Genomic DNA, 13741 nt, shown 5'->3' on the forward strand with positions numbered 1-13741 from the left:
ACCACTGATCCCTCGTTTGTCGGTACAGCTTGGCCTTCTCTAGAATGTCCCATAACTGTAATCCTGCAGTATGGAGACTTTTGAATCTGGCTTTGAGATTCATCCGTGTTGTGTGTCCATAGCTCATTCCTTTTGATTCCACCGTAGGGCTGCATCTTATTTGTTAATCTATTTATCGGTTGTGGGAATTTACTGTTGTTTCTGGCTTAGGGCAGTTATAGAGCTGCTGTACACATTTGTGTACAGGTTTCTGCGTGCAAGTGTGTTCTCATTTCATGTCAATACCTAGGAGTGGGATTGATGTTTTGCCTAAGTCTACGTTTGACTTTGTAAGAAACTACTAAGTTGTTTTGCCATGTCTGCACCATTTCACACACATACACATGCCCCAGCAGTGTGTACAAGTTCCTTTTGCTCCGCATCCTTGTCAACACTTGCTATTGTCAGTCTTAAATTTCAGCCATTTGAGTGGATATGGAGATGTCTCAAGAGAGTGATTATTGACTCAACAAATGAACAAACACCCAGAGCACGCCAGCCTTCAGAAAGTCCCAGCAGTTTCCCAGCCTTTCCTCACCCTACTTCCAGGCAGTATTTAGGTGCAGGGAGGGGCCAGAGTCAGCCCATGTGCACACTCTGCATGGACAGATGCCTGTCCCCATCGGTCCCTAGGACTGAGCTGGCAGGAAGCTTTTTATGCTCAGGTCCTTCCCAGATGCCCAGCCCTCTGGGGAAGGAGCTGGCACTGAGCCCACAGGTCAAAAGGGATGGGACTGGGTTTCAACTTGGGTCCTACCTGCTCAGCTATCCCAAACAAAGAGCCTGTCTTAGTCTGCTTGGGCTGCTATAACAGGATTCCTAGAATGAGTGGTTTACAAACAACGGTTATTTATTTCTCACAGTTCTGGAGGCTGGGAAGTCAAAGATCAAGGTAACAGCAGATTTGGTGCCTGGTGAGAGCCGACTTCCTAGTTCTATACATGGCTGCATTCTCCATGTGCCTTCACATGGCAGGAGGGACAAGGGAGTTCTCTGTCATCTCTTTTATAAAGGGCACGAATCCTATTCATGAGGGCTCCACCTTCATGACCTACTCACCCCCAAAAAGTCCCACCTCCTAATACAGTCACATTGTGGGTTAGGATATAACAGAGGAATTTGAGGGGGATGCACTCAGTCTATAGCAGAGCCTCCGGAAGAATCACTGAAAGATAAATGAGGAAAGGGGAGTGAACACGGGTGCAATGTTTGGAAACCAAGGATGTAGAGGGCAGGCAGCAGCCCATGCACCTGGCAGGCAAGTAGTTCTCATGGCTGGACCTCTGGGGGCCACCACCTGAACCCACAGGGCATCTAGAGGCCTGGCTCTGCCTCTGAAGCCCCCTGTGATCTGAGTTTTGGAAGGTGGGGAGGTGGTGCTAGGAGGGGCCTGCCCCCCTGCCTTCAACACATCTTTATTGCACATCTGCTGTGTGCTGGGCACTGTCTGGCTCAGAGCACCAACCCCTGCCCTGGTGAAGGTCCCAGTCTGGCAGGAGAGATGGCTGACAGCCCCCAACGAGCACGTTGGTCTGGGAGGGCCTCTTTGAAGGGGGGACATTTGAGCAGGGACTTGAGTGATAAGAAGGCAGCCCTGGGGAAAGGGCATAACAGGCAGTGGGAACAGCAAAGGCCAAGGCCAGGAGGTGGGAACATGCTAGGTGGACTGAAGCGACAGAGAGCAAAGGGTACAATGGAAAGAGCCGAGGTTGGTGAGGGACTGGGTCAGATGGTGTCTTGGTCGGCTTTGGCTGCTGTAACAAAGTACCACACCTCAACAACAGAAATTTCTTTTCTTACAGTTCTGGAGGCCAGAAGTCCAAGAGCAAGGAGTCGCAGGTTTGGTTTCTCCTGAGGTCTCTCTCCTTGGCCTACAGATGGCCCCCTTCTCGCTGTGTCCTCACATGGTCTTTCCTCTGTGTGTGTACTTGTCTGTGTCCTAATCTCTTCTTAAAAGGACACTAGTGGGCTTCCCTGGTGGCGCAGTGGTTGAGAGTCCACCTGCCGATGCAGGGGACGCGGGTTTGTGCCCCGGTCCAGGAGGATCCCTCATGCCATGGAGCGGCTGGGCCCGTGAGCCATGGCCTCTGGGCCTGCGCGTCCGGAGCTTGTGCTGAGCAACGGGAGAGGCCACAACAGTGAGAGGCCCTCGTACCGCAAAAAAAAAAAAAAAAGGACACGTTCTGTTGGCCTGGGGCCCACCCATAGGACCTCATTTTAACTTAATCACCCCTTGAAAGGCCCTGTCTCCAAATACAGTCACATTCCAAGGTACTGGGGTTGGGACTTCAATATATGAATTTGGGGGGACACGATTCAGCCCATAACAGTTGGCTTTTGCTCTCAGGGAAGTGGGGGCCTGGGTAAGGGTTGAGCAAGAATAGACAAGATCTGATTTGCCTGTTAATAGGATCCCTCTGGCGCCACGGCCAAGAGAAGGATAGACTACTGGGGAGGAAACCAGTGAGGAAGCTACTGCCACAGTCCAGGCTAGAAGCCGGTGGCTGGACATGGGTGGTAGGGCGGGCGGGGAGCAGGGGTCAGACTCTTGTTATCTTTGGGAAGTGGGGCCTGTAGGTTTCCCAAAGGATGGACTTGGGAGGGGGGAGGCCAGGAGGGGGATGGCGCCCTGGGCCCTGGCTGAGGGAGGTGCCAGCTTCCACTTCCTTCCCCCTTGATTCCTTATCCACCGGGTGCCTACTGTGTGCAGCGCTGTGCCCACAGGAGAGGCAGCCAAGGCCTAGAGGCAAAGCCCAGGCCCTGGGCGTGCTGACTCGGGACTTCTCCTCCTCTGGCGCTTCCTCCCAACTCCTGGCTGCGGAGCCTGACCCCCACTTGGACAAACATCTTGCGGCCATTTCCGCCTCGCCTGCCCGGAGCCCCAGCCTGGCCTGAACAAACACTCGGGACCTGTGCTTCCGGCCTCAGCTCTGGGAAAAGCCCAGCCAGGGGCCATTGAGGTCAACCCTGGAGGGAAGTGGGAAGGAGGCACCAGGGGCCTAATCACACCCATCTCAGAGGACCCTAGGGAGGCAAGAAGCACCCTCTGGGCCTGGCACCAAGAGGGGGACACTTCCCACAGGGCTGTGAGAGGCCTGGGGAGGGTGCTCCAAGGGACTCCCCCAAGGGACCACAGTGCTAGAAGGGTGCTGTGCCAGATTTTAACCTCCCTCCTGTGGCCTCCCCATTCTTGTTCCCTTTTTTTAAAATTTATTTATTTAATTTATTTATTTTTGGCTGCGTTGGGTCTTCATTGCTGTTCGCAGGCTTTCTCTAGCTGCGTCGAGCAGGGGCTGCTCTTTGTTGCGGTGCGCGGGCTTCTCACTGCAGTGGCTTCTCTTGTCGCGGAGCTTGGGCTCTAGGCCAGCAGCCTTCAGTAGTTGTGGCGCGCAGGCTCAGTAGTTGTGGCACACGTGCCCAGTTGCTCCACAGCATGTGGGATCTTCCTGGACCAGGGCTCGAACCTGTGTCCCTTGCACTGGCAGGCAGATTCCTAAACACTGTGCCTCCAGGGAAGCCCCTTGCTCCCATTTTCTGAAAAGTGTCCCACAGGGTTACACCTCCAGTCCAGTTCCTGTCACTGCAGAGCCTCCCAGTGTCACTGTCAGAGATTAGGAACCAGGCCAGGGGTGGGGCAGGAGTGGACAGACATTCCTGACAATGCAAATATGTGAAAATGGTTAATTGTGAGGAGTGAGCTCCCCATCCCTGGACGTAGGAGCACAGGCAGCTGGATGTGCAGGAGGCGACTTGCCAACACTTCCTCTTCTTTAACTGCTCCTAGCACCCTGTGAACTGTGGACAAGCTAGTGGGTTCTGGGGTCAGAGATATCCAGATTCAAATCCCAGCTCTGCTGTGTGACCAACCAGCCCCTCAGTTTTATGGGTGTGAAGGCGAGGCTGCTTGGGGACTAAGTGAACTGGTTAGGGAAGAGCATCGGCCTCCACAGCGCTCACCCCCTGAGGGGCTGCTGGAGGCCCCAGTGCCCCCACCAAGGGGCACTGGGGTCTCCTGTCTCCACTTCACTGGGGGATCTGGGCTGGTCCACCACTCAACCCCCTAGTTGAACACTTTGCCAGAGAAAGCCTCCCAGCTGGGGTCTAATTTTGATTTTATTTTTGTTTTTCAGGCAGGATCTGGGAGCGGAAACAATGGAATTAATGTGTGTGAGGGTTTTTTTTTTTTTTTTTTTTTTGCCTTTGGAGCAGTTTCTCCTCATCTGAGAGCTGTGGGGTTGGATTCCCACCTAATCTTCCGGTCTTTGGAGGAGCCACCAGGAGAGGATGGGCGTGGGCGGGGGAGTCAGGAAGGGGGGATCTGGGTGGGGAGGTGAAAGGGAAGGAAGGTCCAGGCAGGGCCAGCAGGAGGGAAAGGAGTGATGTGTCCCTTCTCGCCTCTGGGACTTTGCACGGGCTGTCTGCTCTCAGCCCCTGCCCCTGTTGGTAGCCCTGTGCCTCCTTGAGATCAGGCATCATCTCCTCCAGGAAGCCCTCCCTGACCTCCCCCACCAGGGCTAAACCGGTGTCAGCACCTTCCTGCTCTCATTACACTCCATCTTCCACTGTGGGCTGGTCCTATTGATTTACAGCCCTCTCCTCTGCATGAGACTCAGCTCAGCACAGGGCCTAAAGATGGCCCTCAGGGGACACCAGCTGAGTGGAGCACAGAAAGGGGGACCCCCTGCACCGTGGTCCTCACTGTCCGCCCAGGGGTCTTGATCTGGGAAGGAGAAGGCAACCGGGGAAAACGCAGAGGGAGAGTCGGACTCAGATGTGAGGCCAGGGGTGTCTGTGTAGGGGGTACAGGCATAGAGGGGGTATGGATGGGACAGTGCACAAGGACTGGACTCCGACGACCCTGGCTGTGTCACTTTGGGCAGTGAGGTCTCCCTGAGCCTCAGTTTCCCTCTCTGTAAAAGGGATAACAGCACCACCTGGCGAAATTAACTTGAACTGCCCCAGCAGAAGGCCCAGGAGGCGCCCTGCAGGTGCTTTAATCAGCTTAACAAGGGTGGGAGCTGGGGTTGGTGCCCAAGCAGTGGGAACTCTGTGTGGGAGGGTCCAGGGCATGGAGGCAAAAGCAGAGCCCCTGACCCGTAACTCACTGCGGCCCATTCAGCTACTGGGGCTAAAAATAGTGCAACCCCCGCCCCCTCCTGCTTTCTCCCGGCATCCTCCGCGAGGGGGCCACGGGTCTTGCAAACTGAAGTGAATTACGGTCAGGTGGGGACTCAGAAGTAAATCACGCTGTGACTAGCATTTAAGAGCCTTTTTGAGGCTGCTCACTTAAACTCTCGGCCCCTCCTCTTTCACTCGGGGACAGCGCTGGATGGGCACAAGGGCGTCCAGAGGGTCAGGGCTCCTGCTACCAATGCCCAGGCCTTGAGGTCCGGAGGCCTTGAGGTTGGGTAAAGAGAGAGGGACCGGGAAAAACACCTGCAGCTTTGGGCTGGATGATAAAAGGAGGCGGGGCTGGCCTGTGGCCGTAACTCACAGGTAATGGGCACCCACGCAGGATCGTACGGTCCCGCCCACCCTTACGCATGCTCGTGGCGCTAAGGCCCCTCCCCACTCCGTCCGTCCGTCAAATAGACACACGCGTGCACGCCCGGCGTTTGCCTGGTTCCACCCCGAGTTAATGCTCCAGGGCAGCCCAAGAAACTGAGGCACAGAGCAGGGTGGTGACTTGCCGGGGAGCTGCAGAGCTGGGGTGCCACCAATGCTGCCTTTCAGAGGGGGCCTGCAGGCCACCCAGGTGAGTCCAGCCCTAGAAGTTGTGTCTGAGGGGAGGGTCTGGGATGGGCAACCCTGTTAGCCCTTATTGGGTGGGTGACCCCAAACAGGTGGCCAGCTGCCCTGAGCCTCAGTCCCTCCACTGCGGTGGAGCTGAGTCTCTCCCTCTGGGCTGTGGGGCAGCGACAGGGCCTGGGCTGGGCTGAAGCAGTCTGAGTGCCCCCGACACAGGTTCCCTGCCCCATCCCCCTTCCCTTTGTAGGTGCAGCTGTGCTTTTGGCCGCTGATTCCTAGCAAAAATCCACCAGAACCCACATCCCCCAACCCATGGCTCTTGTCCTGTGTTGCCTTTACCACAAATAATGTACACTCTCTGATGAAACTTAGAACATTCAGACTTGAAAGAAAAACTTCAAATTCCCTGCTCCCACCCAGCAAAGCATCAGGGTTCATCCTGCCTGATTCTGCCTCTCCCCGACCCTGTAACCCGGGGTGCACACCCTCGGTGGCGGGGTCTTAGGGTGCCCATTGGTAGCTGCATGACTCGTCCAAGCCCAGGTCCTGGGGTTAGAGCTCTGACTGTAGAAGCCCTTGGTTCAGAAGGGGCAGGGGTTGGCCAACTCTGCCCATGGCACGGAGGGAGAACTGAGAATGGAGGGGCAGGGATGGGGTGACATGGGTCTAGTTGAGGAAGTGAAAGTTCTCCTGAGTCCCCCCACCTCTGACAGGGCTGACTGCAGCTGGCCACCACCGCTGCTTGTCTCAGATGGAGTTTCACAGGGTGGTGCCACCCCCAAACCCGGCCGAAACCATCTGGGGCCCCGGGCTGTGATGCAGGGCGGAAGCGGGTCCCCTGGTCCCTTGCCCAAGGAGCCTCAGCTCAGGGGGACCGTCCCAGCCTCAGACCCCTGACTTTGGTCTGGCCAGCCAAACCTCTTGAGTGAGGACGGGGAAATTGGGGCCAGGGAGGGGGCACTTGATTGGCCCTCTTTTCAGGTAGAGACCGAACCGGGACTAGAGTCCAGCCAGGGCCTCAGATGCCTGCCCCAGACATTCTTGGTGGCGGCCTCCGGGTCAGTGCTGGTGTCCCCTGAGTCTACTGTACCCTCTGAGAGATCTCCATGGTAACACAGAGCTGAGTTCAAGTTCCGTGCTACCCTCGCTGCTGATGTGGCCTTGGCAAGCCCCTGCCTCTCTTTGGCCTTCTATAAAATGGTGCCAGCGAGACCTTGTGCCCATGTGGGGAGTAGATGCGATAAGTAGAGACCCACCCTGGGTTGGCCCCGGATGTATGTCAGTTGGGTTGGGGGTTTGGGCATGGGGCTGCTGCTGCCCCACCAACCGACCCCAGGTGTGGCAGGACAATGGGCTGGTGGCCATCTGTGCTGAGCTCACCGGCTTCCGCCGGGGCCCCACAGGGCCGCCTGTTTTGCTGGGGAGAGGGTCTCCCCTCCTATCCTCTTCCTCCAGGCCTCCTTCCTGCTTCCCTAGGTAAAGCCGGCCCTTCCGTCCAGGCGCTCATCAATTGCACCCGAGGTGCCGAGCGTCCGGCTGGCCTTCTCAGGCCCTGACTCACTTCCTGTTTCCCGGAGCTAAAAATAGCTTCCCCTGGATGCTAGGCCGGCGCTGGGGGGCTCCCTCCCCGGGCAGCTGCTCAAAGTGTCCACAGCGCGCCCCTACCCAAGCCTATGCACCCACCACTAAGTCTGTATTCTATTGGACGCCAAAGCAGCCCAAGGACCCATTCATTGCTCGCTTAGGGATGTAGGAGCACCCCTGGGGGCCTGGCCATGGGGCAGCAGCAGTGAACAAACAGATGAGGACCTGCCCTCGGGTGTCTGCAGACATTAACCAAATAACTCTGCAACTAGGTGCCTTGAGCCCTCTACAGGGAGGGTGTGGAGGCCTCTGACCACCGTGGAGTCCACAGAGGTTATGGATGAGGAAAAAGGGGTGGGGCTTTACCCCTTTTCAAAGGGTTTCAAGTTGTAGAAAAACAGATTCTACAGATTTGCAATTTGAAAATCTCCCTCAGGCTGCTTCATGGAGAAGTGATTGTGGGAGAGGCAGGAGGCATCCAGGCAGGAGGCGGGGTTTCAGACCAATGAAGTAGTCTCAGACTGATGGGAGGTGATTAGCGGGTAACGTCTGCACAGGTGGGAGGAAGGGATGGGGTGTCTGGGTGCCTTCTGGGTTTTGCCTTGAGTGCAATGCGGTGGAGGCCTGCGCTGGGTCCAGGTGGTGCGAAGCATCAGTCCATGACTGTGGGCAAGTCACTTAACTCCACTGTGCCTTACTTCCTATCTGCAAAGCGGGTATAATGAAAGGGCCTCCCTCCCAGGTGGTTGTCATGAGGAATAAACATGATAATCCATGTGAACCTCGTGGGCAGCCTCAATAAACTTCAGCTGCTTTTATTTCCTGCCTTAGGCCTGGTCTTCTGCCATGTGCCAGGGGCTGTGAAAGGGGTGATGAGGCTCCTCTGAGGCAGAGAGGCGCAGCCTCACCCCCATGTTGCAGAAGGGGAAACAGAGGCTGGGAGAGAGAAGGCCTTTGTCCCAGGTCCCACTGGGAAGTGGTGAGGCAGGAGGTAAACCTGGTCACTCTGGCCCCATGGCCTCCCACGGGGATCCCAAAGTGCCCCTCCCCTGCCTGTGGCCCTAAGCTGGGGGAATGGAGGTGAAGCTGGTGCAATTGCCCTATAAATTTCAACCCAGCCGAGTCATGTCCTCATAGGAAAACCTGTATTTTTAGACTCGCAAACCCTCCCCAGGCCAGTCCTGGCCAGGAGGTGTCAACCTTCCCTGGCAGGTGGGTGAGAGCAGGTGGGGACATCAGCAGGATTCCGGGGGGAAGGAGGGCCCTGGAGCTGTATGGAATGGGTACCTGCCAAGAAAGTGATGAGAGAACATTTGTTCATCTCCTCCCCCATTCATTCATTCATTCACCCTTGTGAGCCTGCTTTGAGTCCAACCTTCTGCCTAGTCATGCAGGGGACACAGGTATACCCCCAACAAGATCCAGCTCCTGAGATGCCCCCTGGTGGGGGAGCCAGAGCAACAGACACATTGTCACCTGGTGTGAGTGTTCTGATGGTGGCAGCATAGGGGGGCCATGGGAGCCCAGAGTAGGAGGACTAATCCAGCCTGGGGGATCTGGGAAGGCTGCCTGGAAGAAGAGAGGCCAGAGCCGAGTCTTGGAGACACCCTGGGACTTAGCCAGGGTGACAGGGCAGGGAGGGAATTTCAGGGTCATGGTGAAACTTAATATGCACACCAGGACCCTGAGGACTGCAAGGCTTTTGGGACTCAGATTCTGACGTGGGTTGGGGGAGGTGTGTGGGGAAATACAGGCAGAAGATGGTGGCTCATCCTGAGACTCCGGGCTGTGGTTAGTGGGGGCTGGTCTTGAGTAAGATGAGGGATGGCGTCATCCAAAAGTCCCTGAAGAACCAGTTCCAAGTTCCTCAACAGAGGGGACTTTGGCCAGGCTGAGTAATACTCACAGGCTGGCCTGCCCAAGGTTAAGGGCTGGACCATCCAAGGCCCGCAGCTGGACCATTTAAGGTCAGAGGCTAGACCACCCAAGGCCAGAGGCTGGACTCTACAAAACAGAGATTGGGCTATTGACGGTTGATAATAAAAATCTTGGAGTTTCAGGAGGAAATCCTCTAGCAGCCCTGGGTGCAGAGGAGGGTGTAGTCTGGAGAGGACAAAAGCCTCTTGAGGTGAGGCTCTGGCTGCAGGGGGAAGAGCTGCCTCTGTGGGCACCTGACACCCAAGCCAGCTCTGAGCTCTGTCCAGCTAGGGCAGGACAGGGGCAGAGCTTTCCAGAAGCCAGAGCTGGAAGGACGGTGGGAGCAGCAACATCTCCTCCCCATCAATGACTTTAATAATAAATGTCATTGATTATTTACCATGGGCCGGATGGCTGGTGGCTCCACACTCTCTAGGGATTATTTCATTTGATCCCCACAACCTGGAGGGATAAGAACTCTGAGACCCATTTCACAGGTGTGGAAACTGAGACCCAGAGAGGTGAAGGGACTCACCCTGGGTCATGCAGATAGGAAGCAGAGGGTTGGGATCTGAACCCAGGTCCCAGGACCACAGGATGACAATTCCATAGCCTTGACTGGACCCTACTCCTGGAGAAGAGGGAACAGCCAGACCTAAGAATTCCTGCTCCACCTTGAGCAGCTGGGTGGCCCCGAGCGAGTCATTTCCCTTTTCTGAGCCTCAGTCTCCTCCTCTATAAATGGACGTCACAGTCCCTGCAGTGTGCAAGATGAAGTTTATGTTGGATACTCAGTAATCCTGTGAGGGCTCCTTAAACTGGGCTCAGGTGCCCCTTCCCCTGGGAAGCCTGCCTTGCTTGCTCCCATGGGTCTGGTTGCCGGAATGCTCCTCTGTGTATCCTCAGGGCATCATCGCTGCTGTGTCCCGGGGTATACAGTAGGTGCTCACTCAGTATCCGCTGGAATGAGCGTGGTTAGACAGACCTGGGTTCAAATGCAGGACCACTGCTTTGCCTCTCTGAGCCTGAGTTTACTCATCCACCAAATGGGATCACTAGCATGGACTTTTGATGGCTTTTGCAAGGATTGGCTGAGAAACGTCTAGCACATAGTAGGTGGTCAGCCCCTGTGACTCCCTGTCCTCTTCAGCTCTGGGCCTCCCCTGCTTCCCTGTGGCTCCATTCATGGAGTCCCTACCTTCCGCTCAGGAATCACCTGCCCCTGCCGCCCAGCCTGCCCCGGGCAGCTGTCCCCTGGAGATGGCAGCAGCCTGGGAATGTGAGTGGGGTCCCCCGGGGGCGGCCCTGCCCCCTCCCCCACCCCCGCTGCTGGACAGAGGCTTCAGTGTGGAGCTGCCGGGGTCCTTTCACGGGCCCAGACCCATGACTGGACGTCTGAGAATGCCGCCCATTATCCGACTCACAGAGCACAAAGGGGCCACGCGGGGGCTTGGCAGGCCAGGCGCCCGGGATGGGTGCACGGGGGCTCCGGGTCCCCACCCCGGCCTGCTGCATCCCCACCACAGAGGGCAAGGATGTGCCCAGAGTCGGGAGAGGGCGTCTGTCACACACAGGAATGAGAACCATTTCCTTCAGCCCCTGGGGAGACAAAGAGAGAAACGAGCAGGGGCTCGGCTCGTCAGGCAAGGGCGGGCACCCCTCCCGAGCCCTGATACCAAACCTAGAAGGCCACCCCCCCTCCCCCCTGCCACCCAGGGGTACCCAGTGGGGCAGGGGAGGGAATACTCCAGAACTCGGAAGGGGGGCAACCCCCCGGTCTTCCCCAGAGTCTGCAGGGGGGAAGCCCCAGCAGAGCCACCCCAGCAGCACCAGTGCTCTGTGACTGAGACACCAGTGTGAGGGGGCCTGTGTCCTGTCAGTGCTGCCACTTGGTCACCCGGCCCCTCTTGGGCCACTCCTGTAGGACATGGTGGCAATGACAGGAGACCCAGTGTGGAGGGGCAAGGCTGGCTAGAGATGGGGCAGGGGTCACTTCGGGCCACCTGTTTGCTGTGTGACCTCAGGCAGGCCTCTAGGCCTCTCTGAGTCTGGCATCCATGTTTATGAGAAGAGGGGAGGGAGACCTGGTGGAGGGTTAATTAAGGCAATCTTTTGCATCCGAGCCCTTCATGTCACTGGCACGGATGACGCGTCTCAGTGGCAGTTTCTATGAGGATGACGTAATTATCTGGGTCTGGGGGCTCTCCTGAGTGGGGTACAGATGACCAATTTTAGGACCCTGAGGAGAGGACCCTTGTGATTCAGAGCTGGAAAGTCAGTGGACGCCATACTTCCTGACGTGCCAGGCCTTTGACACGTGTATGCTTTTCCATCCTCACAGCAGCCTCGTGAGGTGGATTATACTCCCCTTTTCCAGGTGAGGAAACAGAGGCTCAAAGGGAGGTGGTGCCACCAAGGTCACCCAGGTGGTTGGGGCAGAGCTGCGCGTGGAGCTCAGGCCTCTCAACTCTGAGGCAAGAGGTGGAGAGGGACACAGTGGCCCAGGGCAGAGTTTGGAGGCCGGTGAGCTGTGCAGCTGTGGGCAAGTGGTGTCACCTCCCTGACCCTCAGTGTCCCCATCTATAAAGAGGGGCTGATAAAACCCACCTCTCAGGCTTGTTCCCAGGGGGAATGAGATGGGCAAAGCTCCCAAGGAACTGCAGTGGTGGCTCATGGCACCGTCGGGGCCCACGCTGGGGCTGATGAGCGGTCCCGGAGGCCTGTGTTCCTGTCACCAAGGCAGTGCTTGGAGCAGTGAGCATGTCAGGAGCACTTCCTGCAGGGGCAGCATTCGCTGAGGCCAGGCCTGAGGGACAGGAGGGCAAGGACCCCCTCCTCCCTGTGCAGCCCTGGCCCCACTGTTATTTTTTCCAATTGAAGAAGGAAAACATTTCCTCCTCCTCCTCACGCTCTGCCCTGGGCAGCCAGAGAGCCGAGGATGGACGGGGCAGGATGGGGAAGCCCCTGCCCAGGCAGCGGTGAAAGGCCCAGGCCCTCCTTCTCTGGGCCAGCCTGGCCACCTACCCCTGGGTGTCCAGGCAAAGACCTGCCCCATCTGGGCCGCCATGTCCTCATCTACAAAGGCACTGGATTAGATCAATGTTTCCCAAATTTTAGGTGTTTTGTACCACCAGGGTTATGACCATATTTGTCTTTAAGTTAACTCACATTTTAAAAACTTCGATAGGGACTTCCCTGATGGCACAATGCTTAAGAATCCGCCTGCCAATGCAGGGGACACAGGTTCGATCCCTGGTCCGGGAAGATCCCACATGCCGTGGAGCAACTAAGCCCGTGTGCCACAACTAAGCCTGTGCTCTAGAGCCCGCAAGCCACAAGTACTGAGCCTGCGTGCCACAACTACTGAAGCCTGCATGCCTAGAGCCCATGCTCCGCAACAAGAGAAGCCACTGCAAATGAGAAGCCCGTGCACCACAACGAAGAGTAGCCCCTGCTCGCCACAACTAGAGAAAGCCCGCATGCAGCAACGAAGACCCAACGCAACCAAAAATAAATAAAAATTTAAAAAAACAACTTTGATAAATGCATTTATCAAGCAAGCTGTACATCATTATTATACTTGGAAAGCCTGTAGTATCACTTGCCAAAACCAGAAAATAACGGCAAATATTATAAAGAAAAGGAGCTATAAGTAAATTCTAGAATGCTGAGCTTGAGACCTTCTCTCTATTAAAAATGGACAATGACAAATGTTAGAGGCATTAAAGACACATTAGCCCCAGAGTCCTTCTCCTTGATATAATCAGAAGTCTTGAACAAAAACTGAAAAGGGCCTGAATCGCAGTGTAAAAGCCGGCAGTCACTCCAGGGTTGGTAAATCTGGTTTAGTTCATTCAAAGTGAGTTGACGCTGGGTGCTTCCTAACCTGCCGTCCTGGGTACCATCCATATCCCCTTGGTTCGCTCTAAAATCCCTTCTGGGAGGATACCCCACCACCTCTTAGCAAGGCCAGGGGAGATGTGGGTTCTTTCATTCATTCATTCATTCTGTCATTCACTCAGGCCAAGTTATCAGCACCTCTCTGCCCAAGTGGGGGTGTAGGGTGGCTGCCACCATGATCCATGCTGGCCTGAGGGAGCTCCCAACTAATGGGCAGAGGAGAGAAAGCACAGGATTTGGAGACAGACCTGGGTTCAAATCCTCCCCTTGCTAATAGCTCTCAGTTTCTCCATCTGTGAAATAGGTTCGATGACCCCTGCCTTTTCAGCTGGCTGTGAGGATGGCATCAGATTGTTCAGGGCAGTGCTGGGTGCAGTAGTTTGCTCTTGGTAGACAGTGGCTCTGCTAGCTACCATGAGGCCCTGATGGGTCATTGCTCAATGTAAGGGGAAAAGCAGGCATTTGTCCGGTGTCTGCCACGTGCCCAGCACTGTGCTTTCTGGTACGTTCCGTTCTTCACATCATATAACCTCCCAGGGGCTGGTGTGCTATT

Source organism: Mesoplodon mirus (genome assembly GCF_964341445.2).
Source record: "Mesoplodon mirus genome assembly, chromosome: 12".
Lineage (NCBI taxonomy): Eukaryota > Metazoa > Chordata > Mammalia > Artiodactyla > Ziphiidae > Mesoplodon > Mesoplodon mirus.